The sequence below is a fragment of the Capsicum annuum genome, chromosome 7, assembly GCF_002878395.1.
Source record: "Capsicum annuum cultivar UCD-10X-F1 chromosome 7, UCD10Xv1.1, whole genome shotgun sequence".
NCBI lineage: Eukaryota > Viridiplantae > Streptophyta > Magnoliopsida > Solanales > Solanaceae > Capsicum > Capsicum annuum.
In genome coordinates this window covers 78709532-78726439 of record NC_061117.1, presented here as the reverse complement: position 1 = coordinate 78726439, position 16908 = coordinate 78709532, and the positions used below count along the sequence as shown (strand labels likewise).

General features: G+C 36.3%; 1 protein-coding gene and 1 pseudogene across 3 annotated transcripts in view; one reads left to right on the top strand and one right to left on the bottom strand.

Moving 5' to 3' along the window:
- LOC107853747 overlaps positions 1-14240 on the top strand; it is a 44445-nt gene extending 30205 nt beyond the window's left edge. The window contains exons 8-9 of one of the 3 annotated variants that reach the window (XR_001669857.2): positions 8334-8411; positions 14195-14240. The gene's annotated coding sequence lies outside the window, so the exon portion shown is untranslated. Of the gene's footprint in view, positions 1-4001; positions 4306-8333; positions 8601-14194 lie in introns of those variants that run through there. The other 2 variants (XM_016698730.2, XM_016698731.2) reach the window with 2 other exon arrangements.
- Positions 1-15390, bottom strand: part of LOC124885739 — an 18532-nt pseudogene extending 3142 nt beyond the window's left edge.
- Positions 15391-16908: the final 1518 nt, after the last annotated feature.

Genomic DNA, 16908 nt, shown 5'->3' with positions numbered 1-16908 from the left:
TCGATAAAGACTATGACAAACATGTCCAAATATTGTTTGAACACTCTGTTTAACAGGTCCATGAAGGCTGCTGGGGCATTTGTTAGTCCGAAGGACATGACTAGAAACTCAAAATGACCATAACGAGTTCTGAAAGTTGTCTTTGGAATATCACATTCCCATACTTTAAGCTGATGATACCCGGATCTAAGGTCTATCTTTGAGAAATAACTTGCACCTTGGAGTTGATCAAATAGGTCCTCAATTCTAGGAAGAGGATATTTGGTTTTTACTGTGACTTTATTTAACTGACGATAGTCAATGCACGTACACAAAGAACTATCTTTCTTTTGCACGAATAGGATAGGAGCGCCCTATGGAGAAACACTAGGTCTTATGAAACCTTTATCTAAAAGATCTTTGAGTTTCTCTTTCAACTCCTTAAGCTCGGCGGAGCCATACGATATGGAGGTATAGAAATAGGCTGAGTATCTGGAAGAAGGTTTATACTGAATTCTATGTCCGTATCGGGAGGTACACCTATCAAATCTTCAGGAGGAAAAACATCTGGAAACTCATTGACTATACTGACTGACTGAACTGTTGGAGTCTCCGACTTAGTGTCCTTGACTCGGACTAGATGATAGATACACCCTTTTGAAATCAACTTTTTGGCTTTAAGATAAGATATGAAATGACTTTTGGGAGACACTGAATTACCTTTCCACTCAAAGACTGGCTTATCTAGAAACTGAAACTTCACCACTCGGGTACGACAATCTATAGATGCATAACAAGAATAGAGCCAATCCATACCAAGAATAAGATCAAAGTCAATCATATCTAACTCTATTAAGTCTGCTAACATGATTTTATGAATGACAGTGATAGGACACTTTTTATATATTTGTTTAGCAACAACTGACTCACCTACTAGGTAGAAATCAAGAAAGGCTCAGGAATCTTTTTAGGACTTATTTCAAAATTTACAGCAACTAACGGGGTCACATAAGAGAAACTCGACCCAGGGTCTAACAACGCATAAACATCAAGATGAAAGACACAAAGCATACCCGTAATAACATCTGGTGAATCCTCCTGCTCCTGACGGGATAGTAAAGCTACCGCCACCGGTACTGGATGACGCACACTGAGGAGGGACTGGGCGACCTACAGGAGCTGGCGCACTAGATGCTTGAGTCTAGGGACAAATATCTCTGTTTCCTTAATTATCATGCGAACAATCTGTAATACCATGACCCAACTTACCACAACCAAAACACTTCTGTCCAGCTAAACACTCACCAGGATGACTTTTACCACACCTAGGACATGGAGGATAACTGGGCCTACCACTCACTATTCTGGGATCTGGACATAGAAGACTTACCCCAGTGCTCTTATCTACCTCTGGGAACGGGAGCACTAGCTGAAGATGGTGCTGTCATAGACGAACGATTCTGAAAATGCGAATGATTTCCCCTTCTAGACCTAGCCTGGCCATACTTAAACTGCCATGTTCTTGCCCTCTGATTATTTCTATCTCTTCCCTTCAACTTTTCTGCCTCAATCTGCTGAGCATGAATCATCAACTTAGCAAGATCCATATATCCAATAAGCATGGCAGTCCAACACTCCTTGACTACCAAAACAAATACTCTAGTAACAAATTTACTCATACTTGCTCTAGGATCAGCCATCGTATCAGGGGCATACTTAGACAATTGATTAAACTTAAGGCAGTACTCCTTCACTATCATCGAGCCCTGCCTCAGGTTCATAAACTCTTCTATTTTAGCTTCCCCTATCTCACGTGGGAAAAACCTATCTGGAAAAGCATCCTGAAATACCTGCTAACTGTAATACCTCAAAGTTTCCTTAACTAATTTCATCCCAAGAATGTCAAGTATTAGCTTTTAAAATGAATGATGTTTATTCCATAGGGAATTTACTAGATTTTCACTTTTAGATGTGTGGGAAATTCAATAAGCTTTCCATCGATACCAAATTCGCCTAAATCCGACAACCGGTAAGAAGTTATGGCGATTTAAAGTTTCAGTCGTAAAACTCCGTCATCTCAGTCAGTGGTGCGTCGCGCCATAAGCCAAAATGACATTTGTCAATTTCCAGTAAGACTGTGATTTCACCGCGTCGCGGAGGCCTCCCAAATCCGAATTGTCAAATTCCAGTGAAGCTCCGCGATAGTCCCGTGTCGCGCCGTCGTTCAATTTCCTAGTTGTCAAATTCCAGTGACACGGCGCGATAGCGCCGTATCGCGCCAGGGGTCCAGATCGAGAAATTTTCACAAAATTTAAAAGACGCGTCCAGGGTAAATAGGTCATTTCCCATGATTTTAGTTCAGCATTAAACACGAAATTTAACCCTACGTAACCTAAGGATATCATTATTCGCTCTATTTTTTCTCAAATTGAGTTGCTCTCTCTCAAGCCAAGAAACCCTAGCTCTCAAATTCAAGGGCCAAATCACAAGAACTCTCCATCAATCCTTCCAGATTCATTAGCTCAGGTATGCCATGTGTTGATTTATGGGTCTTTTTCACCGGTGAAGCTCAAGAATCTCTTTTCAAAATCCAAGATTTGTATATTTATGAGTGTTCATGATTTGATTGAATTGAAAATTAATGTTCATATTGTTGTTTGGTTTCGTTCCATGTTATAGACTATTAATTACAAGAATTGATTCTAATATGTGATGAATTACGCGATATTCATGATAAACCCTTCAATTTACATGTAGATTGATGTATCCATGATTATTAGATGTGTCGATGATTGTATAACCAAAGCATGCTCCCCATATGTTTGACTAAATGCCTATGTGAATGAAAAGTGTCATACTAGTATGATAATGTGATATCCCCATTCATATACAAGTTCATGCATGTCATGTGTTTGATGAAATATCTTAGTTAATGGACTATGGATATATGTGTAGCCATTGTTGTATTTTAGAACTCATGCCATGAATTACTTTTATGCTATCGAGTCCTGGGGGTGCTTGTACTCGACAATTTAGTTGTATGCCTAGAGCCAGTGTTAAGTTTTCAAGATACTCTCAGTCAAGCCATGATCCCTAGAACTCAATTAGTTATGTGACTCGGGAAAAGTCAGTGAATTCAGTATCAGTCCAGTAATCTCAGAAATTCCAATAATGTCATACAGTTATCACATTTCAATAGCATTCCGTCAGTCCACGGAATTTAATGAACTCAGTCTAGTCCAGTTTAGTTAATCATGTTCAGTGTCTATTCAGATGGGAGTAGGAATTAGCACCGACTTAACCCAAGGATGGGAACTCACCTGTTATATGAGGGTGTGATTCTTAGAAGCAATTCTTGCGTTCCTGAACTACGTAGCCAAGGTAGGTTGAGACATCATAGTCTGTTATATGGGGGTAGATGAGGTGGCTTAACCTGTTATATGAGGGTTCCTACCATTCTCACTAGAGTTACCTGTTATGAGGGTTGCTCACAGATTGTCCTTACCAGTGGTGCGGTATTGACACCCTTCCAATTGGGGTTACAGATTGGACCCCAACTCAGCTATAATGCATTATTTGGGGCATGTCGGTTAGATGACTACTTCCCACAGTTTTAGCTACAGAATCAAGACTGTCAGATACAGTCATTCAGTCTCAGTAATAAAAGTCAGATAGTTCTACAGAATTCAGGACTGTCAGATATAGTCAACTTAGAACAGTTCGGAACTCAGCTAGATCCATTAGAACCTAGACTGTCAGATACAGTCGCTTAGTATCAGTTATTTCAGTTATACAGTTATAAGTATCTTATGTTATCAGTACTCAGGCTCAGAAATCATGTTATCACGAACTCAGTTACAGTTATTATGTATTCATGCATCCATTCTCACGTTCATGTTATTCAATCAGTTAGTAGAGTTCATGCATGTGAACCCTTTGCATTCAGCCTACCTCACATGCATACCAGTATATTCAATCATATTGACGCATTTACGCTATGGTGTTTTATACCATATGTTCAGAAGCACGAGCTCCAGGGCATCAGTAGCAGCCAGATTTAGCAGTGAGTCCTTATTATTCAAGGACGATATTATTAGTTATTTCATTAATTCAGTTTAGCTTTCAGTAGATGGAGTTAGCTGGGGACATGTCCCATCAACTCCTTATTCAAACAGTTAAAGGCTTTTCAGACTATCATGTTCAGATAGTTTATTTCAGTTGTTTTGTGTATTTCATACCCCACCCAGATGTTATATTTTATCAGATATTATGTCTCAGTTTTGAATCTTATGGACTTTTAGCCTTTATTTCTGCATTTATACAGTATATTATGCAGCGTTCAGGTATAGATATCAGTCATAGGTTATCTTGTGGTCCTTCGGGGTCATGAGCACTGTGTAGCGTTTCGGGTACTAGATTCGGGGCGTTACACTAACTCATAGGAACAACATTCTCACCTCTACCATTCTTCCACATCACTACCCAATCATACGCTACATCCTTTAATCTATAGGATGTTAACTCTACACTCTTCTCCTCAGAAACATGCATAATCTGGATGATCTTCTTCACCTCATCTAAATAAAGTTGTGGGTCCTCACCTGCTTTCAACTCAAAGAACTCTGGTGAATTCATCCTTATGAAATCTCTGATTCTGGCTGCTGCTAAATCACCATTCTGCTGAAGTGGGACTGCAGCTTGATTCTGATGGTTGCCCTAGACATTAGCAGTCACTGTCTGAGCCAACGCCTGAAAGGAAGCCCTAAACTCAGCATGGGATACGTTCTTATTCAGAGGATCGGCGGGCTGGGGTGGCTGGTTATCATTTCTACGAGTGATAGCTCAACGATAAAGAATATTCAACTATCATGTAAGAGCACGAGTTAAAAGCAAATAGAGATACTGTAAGGACGATGGATCATGAAAGAAAGATATGATTTCCTAAAAATATCCCCTAGCCTCTTGCTCATAAATGTGGCGCGCTTCATACCCATGATCAAGACTTTACATAACACGGCTTGTCTGACTCCCTAGGACTCTTATAAACCTGTCTCTGATACAAAGTTTATAACACCCCAAAACCTGGTCCCGAGATGTCACACGGTGCTCAAGTCTATGAGTAGCCTTAAGCTAACCCTGTCTGCCTGTTACTAAGCCAGAATCTTATAATAAAGAAAATATAAACATAAGAGCCATACTAAATGCGGAAAACTGTCTGAAATAACTGAGAATGAATCTGAAGTATTGTCTGAAAATCAATACTGAATCATGTAAAACTAATAAGCTAGAAAATCTGAATGAACAAGCCCCCGAACTATGAGAACTCACCAACTGTAGGATGTAGATGGAGATGCTCGAACTACTTACGTTGTTGATACTGAGCACCTGAACCTACATTATGAGATAATGTATCACATAGACGTTTATGTGGATCAGTACTTTGAGGATGTACTGAGTATTTGAGGGTGAAATGCATAAGTAAAACATCATCTTATCATCATAATTTATAAAACAATGCATGCTAAATGTAAATGACTCAAACAAGCTAGAATATCTGAAATACTGAAATCTGAAATCATGAATAGCAAATCATAACTATAGTGAGTTATAACATTTAGTTCTAAAAGCTGTACTTAATGTTCTGTCTGTAAATCATGTTGTCCAAGTGTAAAAAATGAGTCACTTCTATGTCTGGAGTCTGAAAGCTAAAATCTGTAACTGTTATCTTTCTGTAAAGAATAATCTGAATAAAATTGTAAGCCTTTACACTTAGTTTTCTAAAAGCTTTTCTGTTAATTTTTTAATTTAACTAGCAGGGAGGTTCTCTTAACCGACATAAACCATGTGAGCTAACATGGACTCCAACGTCTTATTCCCCTAAGGGGAAAACCTCACGATGTGGAGATGTGTCATACTCTTGCCAGAGAGTATAACCTACTGTCCATGTGATCGATCACAAGCTAAAACTGTCATTCATATAGAAATAGAAATAATCTGATAATTTGTACCTACGTTGGCTACGTAGTTCTTTGGAAGATAGGGCACGCTAATCCCACACTTCCCGCTCGGTGCTAAATACTACTCCCTTTAAAATTGTATGCTCACTCTGTTGGAAATCCACTTTAAAATCTAGTATAATGGTTTATTACGAAACCATTTATGCTTTTATATGAATAATTTTATAAATAAAGCTGATCTGAATTCTACAATTTGTAATAAAGTTGTAAAGTGGATTCCATAGCTAAACTGAGGATCAAAAGATCAAAGCTTTACTGAGAATCTATAAATTAACTGATCATAGAATGCTTAAAGCATCATCTTTCTTGAAATATCAATATATAAACTTGGGTTTAATAACACATGCATCTAACTCATGTCAAAACATCATAATAATCATGCTTGATAATGAAAACAATGATAAGTCATCTCAAAATTTGGAAATTTCTGCAGTAGGCATGAAAATATGAAAATAGACATGCAATTCATCTTCTAAAACACTTGAAATCTCAAAATCTTGCAAAGAGCAATAATGGGTATGGATCCTAATTCAAATCTCATGAATATTCATTCAAAATCGTATGAATTTGTAATTAAAACTTGGTTTTGGGAACAAGGATGAAAGAGGATCCTTGTTCATAAACCCCACATACCTTGATTGATGATTAGATGAAGAAACTTGAATTATTGATTCCTGTTTGAGTTCTTAAAGATGAGTTCTTGATTATCTTGCCTTGGGAATCCTCAATTTTAAGCTTTCTTAGAGAAACTATGGAGGATTTTAATTTCTTAGAGAAGAAACTTTGGAGCTCTAGAGTTTTGCTTTGAGAGAGAATGGATGAAATTGGGCATAAAGTGCCTTGAATATGTTTAATGTCTTGTGTTGGACGAATTGGGGCCTTGGAGATTGACCAAAATACCCCTTTTAATAGTTAAAAGGAACTGAAAAGCAATATTTTCTGAACTGGCAAGCCACAGCGACGCCACTATCTCGGTGGCTCACTGAAAAAAGGACGAGTGAGAACTGGACATTCTCCGCAATGCGCCACCATCGCGGTGCCCCTTTGGAATACCATTTTGGCCACTGACGCGACGCGCCACTATCGCGCTGGGCTACTGGAAATTGAAAAATAGGAAATTGGACCTCTCCGTGATGCGCCAATATTGCGGAGGTCCACTGGAAATTGACAATTATGAAATTGTCCTTCACCGCGATGCGGTGACTGCCCAATTGGCACACTGCTTCGCTAAAAATGTCCTAACTTCTTCACCGAGTGTCGGAATTGGGCGAATTTAGTAACGATGGAAAGATTATTCAATTTCCCACACAATGGAATGTCTAAATCTAAAAAATTCTATATGAAATAAAATATATTCATTTTTTAAGCTCACCCTTAACATTCTAGGAATGAATTTAAGCTAGGAAAAATACGGGGTTTTACAAAAGTTAACCCAATTCTTCAGTTCAATTCCTTCTTCACAATTTAGGGTTTATGTATGTTATCAAATTCATTGATATCCAGTCCCTTGGTGTTATGGAGTTGTAATCCACATTTTATCATGAATTTCAGTGTTATCATAAACCCTAATTATATGGTGTAACCTATAATATTCAACTTGAGTTATTAAATTTCTTAATTTCACTCAGATTATGAAACTGGCATAATAGTTGCATTCTTCGGAGATGGTGGTTTATGAACACCCGATGACCTAGAATTTCATGCATATATTTATAAGCATAAGATCCTCCAGCTTACATGTTGTTGCACACTTTTAGATAATGCATTTATTTTTAGTCTTTATATTATTATTATCATTGAGCATTGCAATTGTCAGTGTCATTCAGTTGGGAGGAGAAGTTAGCACCAGCAAACGTAGGGATAAAGGCTCACCCGTCAGTTAAGCTGAAACCTTTAGTAGAGGTCCCGAAGTCCTAAAACTATAACATCACTGTAAGTTCTAAAGGGTCGCCCATCAAACCAGGCTTGACACCGTAGTCCTTTTGGACATCAGCTTAGTAGATCCACGTCTGTCAGTGTTTGTACCTTTGACAAGGTACTGAACACCCTTGCAGATGGGTACAGGATAGACAATTAGCTTAGATTGGGTTATGTCGATTATTAGTAACTCCACAGTCCACAGTTCACAGCTCAAATTCAAAGACTTGCAGGTACTTGTATTCAGTTATTCAATTTATCTAGTAGTACATGTTTATTACTTGGTCTTGAATCAGAATACCATGTTACATGCATCATATTCAATTTATATCAGTTAGTTCCTATCACACATAATCAGTACATTCAAAGTACTGATCGCATACTTTTTTTGCTCTATATTGTCTCATAATATATATTTAGATGCTGAGCATATGGATCATGCTTAATAAGATCTCCCACTGTATTACAGCAGCACTTGGTGAGTCCTCGTCATTAGAGGTTAGTATCACTTTTGCATTTTATTTTGTTTCAGTCGCAGACAGTTAGAGTTAGCTAGGGGCTTGTCCCAGCAACTCTCTCTTATTAGAGGCTTTCACACATGTAGTTAGATGTTTCAGCTTATGGTTTTAAGCTCAGATATTATTGTTGGCTTCCTTTGAATATTTATTTCATAATTCAGTTCAGCTTCCACATAAGTATTTTTATTAGTTATTTTTAGTATTCTTAGTATCATATCAGGTCATGAGTTAGATTGGGGTTAGTTGTGACTCTAAGAATCGTGTTATGACTAAGGGTAGTCTTGAGTCGTAACAGGAGTAAGTGTCTCCCACATGACTGAAATGTGCATCTCCAGCCTCACTCTTTGATCCCTCACCAACAGCATGTTGTGAACCAGCAGTTGGAGAATATCCCATTGTTGGAACTATATTTCCTTGACCATAAGCAAACCTATTCTCAGTATCTAACTTCACAGGCTTATAACTATTCTCGACTGTTATCACCAACTATATTATATGCGACACCATTGCCTTTTAATTTTTTCTTGGACTTAAAATCAGCAGGATAACTTATCAGCTTATAGCGTTGTTCCTTGGTATGTCCCTTGCATTTATAGAATTCATAGACTAGATTATAGTTGTTAAGCCCTTTTCTATACCACTGAGTATTGTTACTTCCAGTATTTGATCTAGAGTACATAACCATTCTATATTACCCATATTAGTTGTTGGATTAGAACCAAGTACACCTGTTGCAGAAGCAATTGATTTCTGGCCCTCATCACTAGCGATCATGGCATAAATCTGATTCAAAGAAGGTAATGGACTCATCATTAACAGTTGACTCCTTTGCTTGACTATTAGTCATTAAGTCCCATCAAGAACTGAAATAATTTCAATTTCTACAAATGAACCAAGTTCTTGGACTTTTCACAATTACGAGTTGGAATGAACCAAGTTCTTGGACTTTTCACAATTACGAGTTGGAGTTGGAACCAGAGTTTCAAATTCCACCCAAAGATTTTTCAGCTTTGAGAATTAAACTGAAATAGAAGTACCCTGGGTAGGTGTAACAATCTCTTTATAAAGATTGTATGTTCTTGAACCATCAACCTTATTGAACCTTGTTAATAGAACTTTATTGAAAGGAAGAAAGGCTAAGGTTTACAATATAATCTGAAAAAGCCTGAAACTAACTAAACAAAAGTAGGCTATATATACATAGCCAATAACCTAAAGGTCCATAAACTAAAGGCCCAATAACATATGGGCTAACAAACCTTTCTAACAAATCATGCCAAACCCTCTGTACACTAGATGCATACATCACGCTACCAAGAAAAGATTTAGCTACAAGTTTAACAACTAAGATATAACATTGGATTGATCCTTTCCCAGTGATTCCACGTGAATTTTGGAAATTTTTTCCTTATCACAAGAACTATCAACTAAACCAAGCTTTTTCCTACCTAAAAGAGCAATCCCTTATAGACCTAAATTGGATTGAGAAGTTTTAAGGCCTGTCAGTTGGAATGAGACTAACTGAATTCCACTAGCATCATAAAGAGAAAGGAATAGAGCATGATTATAATCAATTCCTGAAGTTTGATTTTGAGTGTGACTAGTCAAACTATTTCCACCATTCAAACCAGCTTCTTGAGGAACACCATTTCCTGCTCCATTCACACTATTAATTCTTGCAGTAGAATCCATATTCTGTAGAATCCGTAAAAGTAAATAACAAGAAAGAAACAATGTTCTTGAGTCGAATAAATGCAGAACTCAGAAACTGAAAAAGAAAAAGAAAAATTATGAAATCACAAATAAGAAAGTCAATCTAGAAGAAATTGTAAATCTCGAATGATTCAGACAATTAAGAAATCATGAGTAACTATGTTCATTCCTCTGATACGATGAACTAATTAAGGATCAAACAAGTTAACTCCATGGTTATGCATGTAGAAAGAATGTAGTGAGAAGCATAGAAGAAGACGAGGATGGGAGAAAAGAGTAATCTTGTTATTGAGTAGTGAATTGAATAAATCAATACACTACACAAGAGATATGTGTGTGTGTGTGAGAGAGAGAGTAGTTAAGAGTTGGTTATAATTACCATCCAAGTGTGTCGAATAACTACACTAACGGATCACCATTAATAGTAGCAACAGTGTATAACTAACTTAACTACTCTTTGAATGTAACTAACAGCTTAGCTAATACTCTTAGCTTTATACGTCAACAAATATATTCAAAGATTATTTATATGTACAATGTCAATTTACTCAAGAGCCTATCGTTGGTAAGTTGGCTACACAGACCTTATTACAAGGCTAATATATATTTGGGAACAACATATGGAGTGGAACATAACTAAAGCTAAAGGAAAATAGCTAGATTCTCGAATCATGAGATTAGTCTATGTTGAATATGTGCATACAATGTTGATTGAAAGGAACCAAAGGACAATTCAAGGAAAGTGCTAATAGAGGCTGATAATAGCTAGGGAGATGGCGTATGTTAGCAATGTGAGAGCGCCAGTTAGAATTAGAATTAGGATTCAGAAGTTCTTGTTTTAGCATTATGTAACTAGTGTCATGCCCTATGTTTACAATAGTTGAAACAAGCACGACTTATGGACTCTAAATAAATTAAATTTTATACAGAGTCGCCACCTAATTTTTAAGAAAAATAAGGAAACCTAATGAATTATTAACATGTCCGATTTATGTTTCAGTTTGCGAAAATCAGTTGAGATTCTAGGTAAAGGTTAAAATTCCCCCGAAGGGAAGGGATTAGGCACCCTTCGAGATCCACAACTGTGGTACCCGGCTAAACTAAATTTATCAAAGAGGGAGGAGGTATATTTAAAATAATGTAAAAAGTGTGTGTATTAAGTATAAAATAATTCTTTTGAAAAATATAAATGTTTAAAACTATGTAAAGGTATATGTATATTAAATATATAAATAAAACATATTGTTATGAAATACATGTAAAAGATATGTATAAAAATGTACAAATTACATGTGAAAAGAAAAGTATTTTATGACATGTGAAAAGAAAGTGTCTTTTATGTACTATAAAAAGGAAAAGTATTTTTACACATAATACTACGGACTTGATCGAGATTATGGAGAGAAAGATTTTATTTGAAAAGAAAAACTACATAATGACGTAAACATGTAGATTTACTTAATTTAATTTATTTGTATCGGTGTTAATGGTCTAAGTTTACCTAAATAACAAAAGGAAAAAAGAAAAGAAATACAAATATATACAACTATAAAATATGTATTAAAATAATATTAATGTATATGTTGTTGTAAAATATATATAAACAAAAGTATATAAGTATATGTATGTAAGAAAAGATAAGATTGAATAAAGCAAAATTGTTCCAAAGAAAAAGCCTACATAATATTTTTTAACGTGAAAAATATAAATTATTTGATTAAATAATCTAAGTCAATCTAATATTTTATATAAATATTAACGGCCTAAATTTCTAAACAAGTGGTGAAGATTGAGTAAATAAAGAATATCCCGCTCAACACCCAAAAATAAAATTTTCACTATGATTAACACATGTAAAAGTGCAAGAATATAAAAAATATAAACACACAATTTAAAGTCTTCTTTGAATGTCATTCCCGGCAAGTATTTCCAATAACTTGTATGAACACTTGTAATAAAAATGTTAGTAACAAATAAATAATAATCAAACTAAACTAAAAAAGTATGTGTGCATATACATATTTAAAAATATAATTTTTTTATTAAAAAATGGGCTCAGATAAAGTTTTGAAATATTATAAAGATTTCGTCATCACCCAAAAATATTTATTATTGTTACGTATTTGTATACGTAAAATACGTCTTTTTATTTGTGAAGGCATCGAAAATAGACGGATAATTTCTTCATCAACCAGGTATTGATCTTTTATATAAAATAGTAACATTTGAGAAAGTAAAATCCATCTTTTGTAATGGGGTGGCCTCAAATATCCAACGGAGAGATAATTTCATTGGCCAAGCAACGTAGTAAATGTCCATTATCAGTGTAAATAAATGAGAAGGACAAAATCGTCAAAAATCAGTTCCTAAAGATGCAAAAATGTAGCAAACCCAACACAAAAATGGTCAATAATAGTGATAATAAAAACAGCAAACAGAGACAACCATACTCATCAAATTAATTTAAGATTCATCTAATCGGGTTACGAACATGGTCGACAATAACATGGTTATCTTTCATCACACAATAAAATAGTCACATAAATCATGGGGCATTATCAAACAGGAAAGATGGGAGTTGTTTTCACGATGTTCACCGGAGAAATGCTAGACACAAAAATTTGGCTAGATCTGTACAAATTCAATGAGTAAGATAATAATCACAATCACAAATATTTTTAAAATGGAGACAAAGCACCAAAATAATAGTGGTAACATTACGGTGGCAGTGGTACAACGAAGTTGCTTCAACGACATTCGCCGGAGCAATGTCGAATAATCAAGTCCGACCAGACCTGGAATGGGGTTTTGTCTTGTTTACGTAGTGAACTTGAACTTGCCGGCCATCAGTTCCGGTGAGTCAGTGGTGCTTGGTTTTCGACGGTGGCTAGAGAAGAAGAGGCGGTGTGGTTGTCCCGTTGAAGGCTCGCCCGCTAGTGACCAACTTCGGCGAGGCTAGGCAGAAAAGGGGAGAAATAAAGAGATTCGTGGAAGAGAGAGGTAAAGGGAGACAGTCATCCGATGAACTGCTCTGCCAGCGGCAGTTAAGGCTTGGGAGAGAGAAAAGAGATAAGATATTAAAGAAAGAGAGCTTTGTACGTGTGTGTGATATGAGTGTGTTGTGTGTTGTGTGTAGTGAGTGTTTTTAAGTAAAAGAAATTATAACGCCCCGAACTCTTATCCTGAGACGTCACATGGTGCTCAAGATTACGAGTGGCCTTAAGTTAACCCTGCCTGCATACTACTGAGCCTGAATCTTATAATAATGGAAATATAGACATAAAAGTCATGCTAGAATGCGGAAACTCTATGTAATATCTGAGAATAATTTGAACATAACATTTGAAACATCAAAACTGAATAATCTGCATCAAAACTAGTAGTCTGACAAGCCTCTACTACTAATACTAGAGAGTTACCGGGACAAACCCCCAGCTAACTCGAACTGTCTGAAAGGAAATGCTAAATCTCATAAACTGATAAAATGCAAATCTGAATGAATAAGTCCCCGGACTATAAGGACTCACCAACTGTCGGACGTAGATGGAGATGCTCGAACTACTCACACTGCTGACACTGAGCACCTGAACCTACATTATGAGGCAATGTAGCACATAGACGTATATATGGATCAGTACTTTGAGGATGTACTGAGTATATGGGGGTAATATGTATAAGTAAAACATCATCTCATAATCATCATTTATAAAACAATGCATGCTAAATGTAAATGACTCACATAATCTGGAATATCTGAAATACTGAGATATGTAGCAATAAAAAACAAAACATACTTTATAAATCTTGTGAGCCATAACATTTTTAGTTCTAAAATTTGTACTAAACTTTGTCTTTAAATCATACAGTCCAAGTGTAAAAGATCTCACTCTAAATTTGAAATCTGAAAGCTAAAATCTGAAGCTATTATCGTTTTGAGAAGCATATTTTCAATAAAACTGTAAGCCTTTACACTTAGTTTTCTAAAAGCATTTCTTTCTTTCTTTTACTTTGATTAGCAGGGTTTGAAACATATATTTTTTTAATCTGCAGGGATGTTCTCTTAACCGACATAAACCATGTGAGCTAACATGGAGTCCAACGTCTCGTCCTCCTAAGGAAGAAACCTCACGTTAGGGAGAGGTGTCATACTCTTGCCAGGAAGTATAACTTGAGCTAAGTGATCATATTTGTAACTATCATCCACATAGAAGTGGGAATAATCTGATAATTTGTACCTACATTGGCTACGTAGTTTTGTGGAAGTAGGATACGCTAAACCCATACTTCCCGCTCGGTGCTAAATACTACTTTTTTATTTGCTACGCTCATTTTGTTGGAAATTCACTTTAAAACTAGCATAAGGGTTATCTAAAACTAATTATGCATTAATCTGATAAAATATGTAATAATTTGAAAAGTGGATTCCAAAACTAATCGAGGATCAAAAGATCAAAACTTTATTATAAATCTGATATAATCAGCTCATAAGGTGCTTAAAGCATCATTTTTCTCAAAATCTCAGCATATAAACTTAGGGCTTAAAACCCATGGATCAAACTCATGTCAAATATCATAATAACCATACTTGATAATGAAAACAATAACAATTCATCTCAAAATCTGAAAATTACTGCAATAAGCATGAAAATATGAAAATATGAAAATAAACATGCCATTAAACTTATAATTCACTTGATATCTCATAATATTGTAAATGGCAACATTGGGTATGAACTTTAATTTCAAATTCATGGGAAATCATATAAAATCATACAACTTTGAAAGTTAAACAAGTTTTGGGCACAAGGATGAAAGGAGATCCTTGTTCATAAACCACACATACCTTAATTTGATGATCTAGATGCTAGAACTTAAATCTTGGATCTCTATTGATGTTTTGGAGATGACTTCTTATAGTTCTTGAATTGGGAATTCTCAATCTTGAAGAGTCTTGGAGAATTAATAGAGAGGTAGTATGAGTCTTAGAGTTTTGTTTAAGAGAGAATGATGAATAAAGCATAAAGTGCTCTCAAATATGATTAATCTTTTGTTTTTGGACGTATTGGGGTTGGAGATTTACCAAAATACCCCTTTAAACTTTGTAATGGAATTGGAAAACGTACATTTTTCGATCTAGGTAGCCACCGCAAAGCGCCACTATCGCGATGGCTTATTGGAAATTGACGAATGGAAATTGGGCAGACTCTACGACGTGGAGACATCACGATGTCCCTTTGGAATGCCATTTTCGCCCATGGCGTGATGCGCCATTATCGCGCTGGACGTCTAAAAATTGACAAAGAGGAAATTGACCCTCTCCGTGATGCACCAATATCGCAGAGGGCCATTGGAATGGGACAATTGGAAATTTACACTAATCCGCGATGCGCTAAGGGTCCAAACGACGGTGTTTTGCCACAGGAACTTAAAATAGCCATAACTTCTTACTCGATTATCGAATTTAAGCGAATCTTATATCGCTGGAAAGCTAATTCAATTTCCTACGCAATTAAAAGTCCAATTCTAAGGAATTCCACACTAAATAAATAGTATTTATTTTGGAAGCTATCCCTTAACACTCTTGGGACGAATTTAAGCTAGGAAAAATTGAGGGGTATTACAATATCTCACCCTTGGAAACATTCGTTCTTGAATGTGGCTAGTTAAGCTGAAATTTCTGAGGAATCTGAGAATATAAGATAGCATGCACAACTGAAATAAACTGCAAGTCTGAATCTAAATCATTCTGAGCTTCTGAGTAATCTAGGAGTGCATGAACTTACATGAGGACAACTATATAGTTGAATGTAACGTATGATTAGAAAAGAATTGAATCAAGGAAGAGTATTACCTACGGCTACATCTGAGTTTGTGGAGAAAAGGTGAGGGTATTTTGCTCGCATATCTACTTCTGTTTCCCAAATGGCGCCCTCAACAGAATGATTCCGCCAAAGAACTTTGACCAATGGAACTTCTTTTTTCCTTAGTCTACGGATCTGATAATCTAAAATCTCAACTGGAATCTCTTCGTAAGAAAGACTATTCTGAACATCTGAGCTTTCTAAAGGAACTACAATAGTGGAGTCACCGATACTCTTCTTAAGCATAGAGACATGAAACACAGGATGAGCGACTGACAAATCTGCGGGCAAATCAAGCTCATAAGCTACTTTCCAAACACGAGTCACAATTCTGAAAGGGCCAATATATCAGGGACTAAGCCTCCCCTTCTTACCAAATCTCTTCACCCCTTTCATTGGTAAAATCTTCAGGCACACTAAATCACCAACCTCAAACTCGAGGTCCCTTCTTCTCACATCCGCATAGGATTTTTGATGAATCTGGGTTGTTTTCAATCTTTCCCTAATCAACTTAACTTTCTCATAGCTTCATACACTGCATCGGGCCCTAGCAAAGCGGCCTCACCTACCTCAAACCAACCTAAGGGTGATCTACATCTCCTTCCATAAAGAGCCTCAAACGGAGCCATCTGAATGCTAGAATGATAACTATTATTATAAGCAAACTCAATCAATGGCAAATGCTCATCCCAACTACCCTTGAAATCAAGATCGTATGCCCTCAACATATCCTCTAAAGTTTGGATGGTCCTCTCTGCTTGACCATCTGTCTGAGGGTGGAAAGTTGAACTAAGATAGACTTGGGTACCAAGTCCTTTCTGAAAAGCTCACCAAAACTGGGAAGTAAACTAAGTACCCCTATCTGAGATGATACACAAGGGAACCCCATGCAATCTGACTAAC